This window comes from Balaenoptera ricei, chromosome 13, assembly GCF_028023285.1.
Source record: "Balaenoptera ricei isolate mBalRic1 chromosome 13, mBalRic1.hap2, whole genome shotgun sequence".
Classification (NCBI taxonomy): domain Eukaryota; kingdom Metazoa; phylum Chordata; class Mammalia; order Artiodactyla; family Balaenopteridae; genus Balaenoptera; species Balaenoptera ricei.
This window is the reverse complement of record NC_082651.1, coordinates 81,636,168-81,643,884: the sequence shown is the minus strand read 5'-3', so window position 1 is coordinate 81,643,884 and position 7,717 is coordinate 81,636,168.

Here is a 7,717-nt window from a genome sequence, read left to right as displayed (position 1 = left end):
CGGCGTTAAATTTCTGGATCCAGCAGGCTAACTTACACCCTCTGGGTACAAAGCACCATGTGCAGTGGGAGTATAAGGATGAACAAGGTAATTCTCATCCTCAACTTGGAGGCCTCTTAGGTGGTGAGACATCCAGTGACTTCTACAGATTGAATTGGCACACAATGGTCCAAACTGCTCCAACATCATTCAGGAAGAACCTGCTTTGTGCAAAGAGCTGTTAGCTATTAGCAAGTTGCAGGAATGGGAAAAGGAGATGGAACTCGTTTTTTGAAAACTTAGCATGAGCAGGAACTTTCCACATATATTTAATCCTATGCCAAACGTCCAAACCGTTTTACAGACGCGGAACACTCAGAAGATTACCAGGTGGCTTAACCAAAGTCACATCGCTAGGATTCACATATCAGGACCACTTGACTTCAAACTTACCTTTCTGTTAAAAAGGAAAAAATTATTTCAGGCTTGAAGGGCATTCAGAATCAGTGGGAGAGACAAGCCACACAGATCTAGACAACCAGAGAACAAGTCTAAGGTGTGTGTGGGGAGCTGGTTCTCAGAAGAGAGCAGCACAGGTCTCCCGGTGTCAGAAGGATCCACGGAGTTGGGGTTTGGGCTGGTTCCTGAGGAAGGGGCAAGCTTTGCCAGGTGGATGGGAGGAGGGTGAAGAATCTTGCTTTCCAGCTTGAACATAGGAGTGGTAGTTCTGTGTCTGCAGCACAGTGAGGAGATACACCGAGACCCAGCAGGACCTTTCTGCTCCATGTTGTTAGGGTTGAGAGTCTGAGGAGCCAGACCAAGAGGTTTGGATGTAGATTCCAACAGAAATAGGAGTTCATAACCACAGGCACTGTTTGAAGCAGGGTGGGACTAGGTGTAACATCACCTGCCCGTCGGGGTCGCTGAGCTGTCTCCAATCCCCCTAATGTTAATCCTCCCCAGGCTTTTCAAACCCCTGACCCTGACGCATTCTCCCTCAGGTACCTGGAGGACCTGGTTGGTTGGAAAGGAGAGTATCGTTTCCAGAACGCTTCTACTCCTTTCTAGGACTTCAGTTACCCTTCTTACGCTATTCGAACAAATCAGAGATTTTCCCGAGTACTAGGAATCTGTCACACACAGATTCCCACAGAACTCAGGGAGGCTCGTCCTCAGCGGAAGCGGCGTTTGCCGCCAAGCGGCACACACATTCCACCCAGCTGCTAAGTGGTGGGAGGTGTCCCTGCCCTGACCCTTTCTTTGGCTCTCCTAATTGTAACACAGCTCTAAGTTGGATAAACTTCTTTCCCCTACAACCAGAAAGGAGATCTTAGGACACTGGGAAGTAAAAAGAGACTACCAGCAAGAAATGAAAACAGACCTTTAAAAAAAACACCCACGTCTGAGACTTCCACATTCATTAAGAAACAGCTTCATGTGCTCCATGGGATTATCATTAACCACATCAAGTTAAAAAAAATAAAGTTTCCTGGTCTCCCTTCCTCCTGAGATACTTAAGAGATTTGATCTATTTTTTTTTTTAAGTTAACATGGCTCTAATTATGTGCGAAGCACTGTTCTAGCGCTTTACAAATATTAACATTCTTTTTTACTCTTGGATGAACTCTTTAAATATATTCCCCTGTGAAAAGAGGTCTGACCTAATGTATTTGCCCATTTCCTTGCAAAATCATTTCCCCCAACTCTTCACTGTCTATCCTGGTGAAGAAGAAAATCCCCTCAAAATAGGTATTCCACTTGGAGCTTGACCACCTTCATCCTATTCCTGCCACTTGTCACTAACGACCTGCAACCGTGGGCCAGTAAGTCAGTGCACCTTAGGGCTTTAAGTGGGAAGGGTAGAGTTGGAAGTTGCCAGTGTAGCATCGGTAGGCGTGTGTAATTCTGTGACGATACCCTGTAGACTGTGGGGGACCTTGCTGGTGATGGTGCGGGGTCGAGAATGAGTGCCAGAAGAGCTGGGCGTAGCAGCCATCCCACCATTAGGGAAGCCAGGTAGGATGTTGTTGCACTAAAAGCAGATGATGGCTGACGAGAAGAGACAAGAATGGATGTTACAAAACACTAAGGGTAGGAAAGTGAAGGGTGGCTCTGTGGGGCGGGCTCTTGAGATGAGGAGAACGGGGATGGGTACAGACCAGCTTGGGGTGGGAAAGGATGAACTGTTTGGGCAGGATACCGTTCAGCTGCTGTGGGACATCTCTATGGAAATGTCTCGTCGATAACAAAGCTGGGGAATTGAAACAAGTGCAACAGAGGTAAATGTGATATTTATATGTGATGACGTTAAGTGCCATGAGAACAGAGACGTTATTCACTGATACATCCCAAGCACCTAGTAAAGTATTGAGCACAGAGTTGGTGCTTAATAAACATTTGTTGACCGAATCATCAACATAAAGGTAATGAAAGCTCTTTAAATTTGTGCCTCTGTATTATTCACCAAGAGAATGGGAGCAAAAGCGGGCAGCTAAAACCTGAACCCCAGAAAGGGTTGGAGAAGAGTTCAGAAGAAAGCCCTCAAAGAGGCCCAGAATTTCAGATATGTGAGATATGGGGAGAGGTGTGGACAGGATCAGATCCTGCAGGAGGCCACAGAGAATGCAGTCTGAGGCACAGACTCAGTCTGATGCTTTGTGAGTGGGAAGGTGGACACCATGTTCATGGGCTTAGTGAGGTATTGGCTTAGAAGCTGAGGGTTGTTTGCCAAGGAAAAAAGAGGTGTAGGGATTAGAACCTGAAAGTCTAGAAAAGGCTGGGAAAGCTGTGATGGATCCTCAGGAGAAAAGAATCACCTAGCAGGGCTCAAAGGGGAAGCTAGATATCGTGAGTTTGTGGTAGGGTTAGGCAGGCAATGCCCAGGCAGGGCCATGGCACCTCATCCACCTTGGAGGACCCTCTCTCTAGAAATATCCATTACTTCCTCTTTGACAGACTCCTGATTAGCTACCACCAAAGGGTGGTGCAGATTTGCCCTGGGGAGTTAGCCCGTAAGGCACTGACTGGCTTGCTGGCCCATGGCTGGGGGCCTGGGGACTAAGATGGCACCTTATGGGCTTGTATTGACCCCACGCCCATTCCTTCCCTATCTTTCCATCCATTCATTCCTTCACCAGCAGTCCTTACTGAGAGTCTACTAAGTGCCAGGCTGTGAGCTTGGTGCTGGGGAGGCAAACGTGAGGAGAGCAGTGCCTTCCCTCAGGGGCCATAAGCAATCTGCAGGGCAACCTCACCCCCTTGCTGTGCCTCCCAGAAGTCTTGTGTGACTGGGTCCTGATCTGAACCCTGGTCTGGTGCAGCAGGTGGGCAAGGCGGACAAGAGCCGGGAGGTGATCTCTGGGCAGAGTCCACGGTCAGGGAAAAGGCAAGTTTGCTGTTGTAACGTCTGAAACCTGCTTATTTTGGTAAGCTTTAGCTGTCTTTTATTTCCTGGATTTGGTTCCCTTTTGTTTCTCCCTAGGCTTTTTGGCTACAGTCCTTTTAAAATTTATAGCCTATCTTGGTTGAGCCAAAGGGAACGAGAGAATGGAAATGGATGTTCAGACTGTTTGGGTCAGAGAGAAAGTCAGGCAGTAAACCCTGCGACCAGGTGCCATGGGCACAGTACCAAAACAGGATAGGAAAACTCAAAAGGGGTGCACCTGGAGACCCACCTACACAGAGCTTTCCTGTTCTATTCTGGGAAGATTTTGTTTTCTTTTAAGAATGGAAACTATTCTGTATCAGGAGCCTGCAGCCTTCCCCAGGATCATAGCTCTAGGCTAGGATGGGGGAGGCTATGGATGGCTGCACTTTTCTTCTCTCCAGTAATGAGGCTTCCACTTAGGAATTGACCATAAAATCTTCCAGAAATGTAATAGGGAAGAACAAATCTGACTCCACATTGGATCTAGCTTTTTTTAATTTGTCTGTTTTGTTTTATTTGTTGTTTTTACTTTAACCTTTGTATGCTATTACTTTTGCTACAAGTTAAGAATGTTGCCTACAGCCTGAAATATACAGGCTAGCCCCAGGGCTCTGACCTTTAAAGGTATAACACTTTTCCATTCATATAGAGATAAAAAGTTGCAGAACAGAGAATAACATTTGTCTTGTTGGAGGTTTGTAGGAACATTGTGACCAGACCTACCTAAACAGCTGCAAGAACAAAGCATTCCAGCACCAAAAAGTTTGCAACAAACAACCACACCTCCTCTCCTTTTAGTATAAAAGAAGCCTGAGGGACTTCCCTGGTGGTCCAGTGGTTAAGAATCCACTTTCCAGTACAGGGGGTTTGATCCCTGGTCAGGGAACTAAGATCCCATATCCTGCATGCCCCGCAGTGCAGCCAAATAAGTAAGTAAGTAAAGAAAGAAGAAAGCCTGAATTCTAACTCCCTTAAGAAGATGGTTCTTTGAGACACCAGTCCACCATCTTCTCAGTCTGCTGGCTTTCCAAATAAAGTCACTCACTATTCCTTGACCCAACAACTCATCTCTTGATTTTATTGGCCTCTTGTGCAGTGAGCAGTATCAGCTTGGTAACACAGGGAGTGGGAGTTCTGGCTCAGGAGGAGAGGCTGGGAATAGCTCAGGAGCGGGCTGCGACGTGCCCTTCCCAGGGTGGCTACCACGGCCTCTACACTGGTGCTGGGTACAGAGGGTCAGCCCAGACAGGAGGAGACCTGCCCTCTGAGTGAGCATCGCCCAGGCCTGGGGCTGCTTCCGGGGGCTTCAGGATGCTGTAGCCAGAGAGCAGCAGAGGGAGGGTGGGGAATGGGGCGCAGGAGCGGGGCGCAGGCTCTGGCAGCCTTGGGCCCCTCCTCCTCCCCATGTTCCCCACCCACTTTCTCTCATCAGTCCTGGCAACAGGGCCCACTTTGTGGGATCATTTGTGATCGTGGCTGCACGTGCAGCCTCAGGCTCTGCCCCACAGGCACCTGGGAACTGCCCAGCACCCTTTGGAAGGTGTTGACCAGGTGCAGATGGGATGGCCGGGGGCCTCAGAGCAGGGACAGGGAGGCCCAGTCCTTCAAGTATAAAAGAAACTCTAGGGAATTCCCTACCAGTCCAGTGGTTAGGCCTTTCACTGCCGGGGCCCAGGTTCAATCCCTGGTAAGGGAACTAAGATCCCACAAGCCGAGTAGCGAGGCCAATCAATCAATCAATCACTCAATCAATCAAAGAAACTCCCTAAATGCAGTTCTCCACAGAGGTGGGGGAATCTGCCAGGAATAGAGGCAGGGGTCTTCCCAGCCTGACTCAGGGTCCTGGGATTCCCTCCAGTCTCCCAGCTGCCTGGGCTGCTGCCACGGCACAGGCCTCAGGGGGGCGCTGCTCCCCCTCTGATAGCACGGCTCAAGGCAGCCAGGGTGGGCCCACAGCCACAGTGGGCCCCGAAGGGGCGGCAGGGTCACCGGAGGGAGGAGAACACCGCTTTATCAACCTGAGCTTGCTCTTGACCACAGACAGGCTGCTTCCCTGGTCTGCCGGGTCCTCAGCCCTCGCCCCTCAAACAGGAAAGCACGGCCCCCCACCCATGGCCAGCTGGCCCGGCGGCCCCCTGGGTGAGCAGCTCCCTGAGGAGGGCAGGGCCTGCCCAGCTGCCCAGATTTTCGCCTTCAGCACCTGCCCTGTCTCTGCAGCACGAGGCCCTCCAATCCACAGCCTCCCATTCTGGCTTTTCCATCTGACTCCTTGGTCTCTCTCAAGCGCTCCTACAACTGCACTGAGCCCCCCCCTCCTGTCCACCTCATCTTCCTCTGGCTTTCCCTTTTTTCTGGTACATCTCCACCTCTGAGAGCGGCCCTCTCCCCTCTCCTCCCCTGGTTAACCAGCTGTGTAAAGAGCTGCCAGGGCTGGGCTGATGGATGGGCCCTTCCCCTGCTCTGCTCTTCCTCAGGCCTCCCCTTCGTCCCCACGCCTCCCAGCCCTTTCTCCTCACCTCTCCCTCCACCACTCATTTTTACCATCAAGGAAGGACACCAAGAGGAAAGGGCCTTCTGGATAAGCAAGTGGAGAGGTGCGTCAGGGAGATAATACGGGTGTGCAGGCAGCTCCTGCAGATAAGGATTTCCTGGACTCCCTCGGGAATGCCCTATGAATGGGGGAGAATGCTCCTGATTCTTCTGTGCGTCTCTGTCCCTGACAGAGCAATGCCTGGAGGCGGGTGGAAAGGCAGGGTGGTGTTGAAAAGGGCTGGGGACTTAGTGCAGCCAGAACTGAATTTGGATCTCAACTCTGATGGTTATTAGCTGCATGATCTGGGGCAGGTAAGCCTCAGTTTCTCCATCTGTAAAGCACAGATAATACTGTCTGCCTCACAGCGCCTGGCACCAAGTGTAAGCTCAATAAATGTCGGTTCCTATCCCTGCTGTCAGGGTGCTGGGTCACCCTTTTCCCTGAAATCCCTCATAGATTCCACCCAAAAGGTAACCCTTTCCTACATGCCCTCTATATACCAGGCACACTTGTACCCACAATGTCATGTAACCCCTCTGTTTATAATTAGGAAAGCTGGAATACAGAGGGGTTACCAGTGACCAGAGTATTAGCAGAAGGCCGAGGCAGAACCAAGGAGCCTGAGCGCAGAGCCCCAGGATGGGCTAGCCAGCAGCAACAGGTTGCTGGGAAAGAACCGAGAGAAGTTTTGCTGAGAAACTCAACTGTGCAAGAGCCTCCCAGGGCCTGGGTGGGAGTGAGAGCCCAGGCTCTGCACCTGCCCCTGTCACTTGCTGGGTGACCTTGGGGAAGTCCTTTTCCCTCTCTGAGCCTCAGCTTCCTCTTCATTTTGCAGGGGTATGGGACAGAGATGGACTGCATGCTTTGTGAGGTCTCTTCCTGCCCTGAATGTTCTGTTCCCTCTCCTGCAAAGAGATCCAGCCTTGTGCATATAGGGCAGGGCTGCAGCTTAAGGCTGTTGGAAGGGTAAAAATCTAGTCCTAGTCTTCCCCACCCTCTATTTCCTCCCTCTTCCCAACTCCCATCCTGTCACTTGGGGCCTGTAATCAATGAGTCGTAAAATGAGAAAGTATCAGGAACTAGCAAAGCATGGAGAGCAGCTGGGGCAGCCTTGGTGCCGAGTGTGAGGGACTGCTAGCCCTTCGCCTGCGCCCAGCCTCCCGTGCTAGACTCAGGCCAGCAGGCCAGCAGCGACTCACCCATCCTGGTCGAGGGGAGCCCAGCTGAAGATCAGAATGGGGAGGCCTATTTTCAATGGGTCCAAAGACCACACCTTAAAACAAGTAATGAAATCTATGTGTATTGACATGGAAAGACGCACCCAGGATATACGGCTGAATCATAAAAGCAGGTTACATGTTATCGCCTATAATGTAATCCTCTTATGTTATTATGTAGAAGTCTTTGTACATACAAGAAAATATGAGCAGAGAGACTGTGAATAGCAGTTATCTCTGGGAGTTAAGAGTATAGGGGAATCATTCACTTTCTACTTTATACACTTTCCTTTGATAGGTTTGTATTTATTTATTTTTATTTTTGGTCACACTGCACAGCTTGTGGGATCTTAGCTCCCCAGCCAGGGATCGAACCCATGCCTCTGGCAGTGGAAGCACAGAGTCCTAACCACTGGACCGCCAGGGAATTCCCTCCTTTGATAGGTTTTTAAAGTGAACATATATTGCCTTTATAATTTTAAAAAATCAGCACAATTTAATAATAAAGATATTTTCATTGTGGGGGAGGAGCCTTCCAGAAATATGCACGAGCTAATGAAA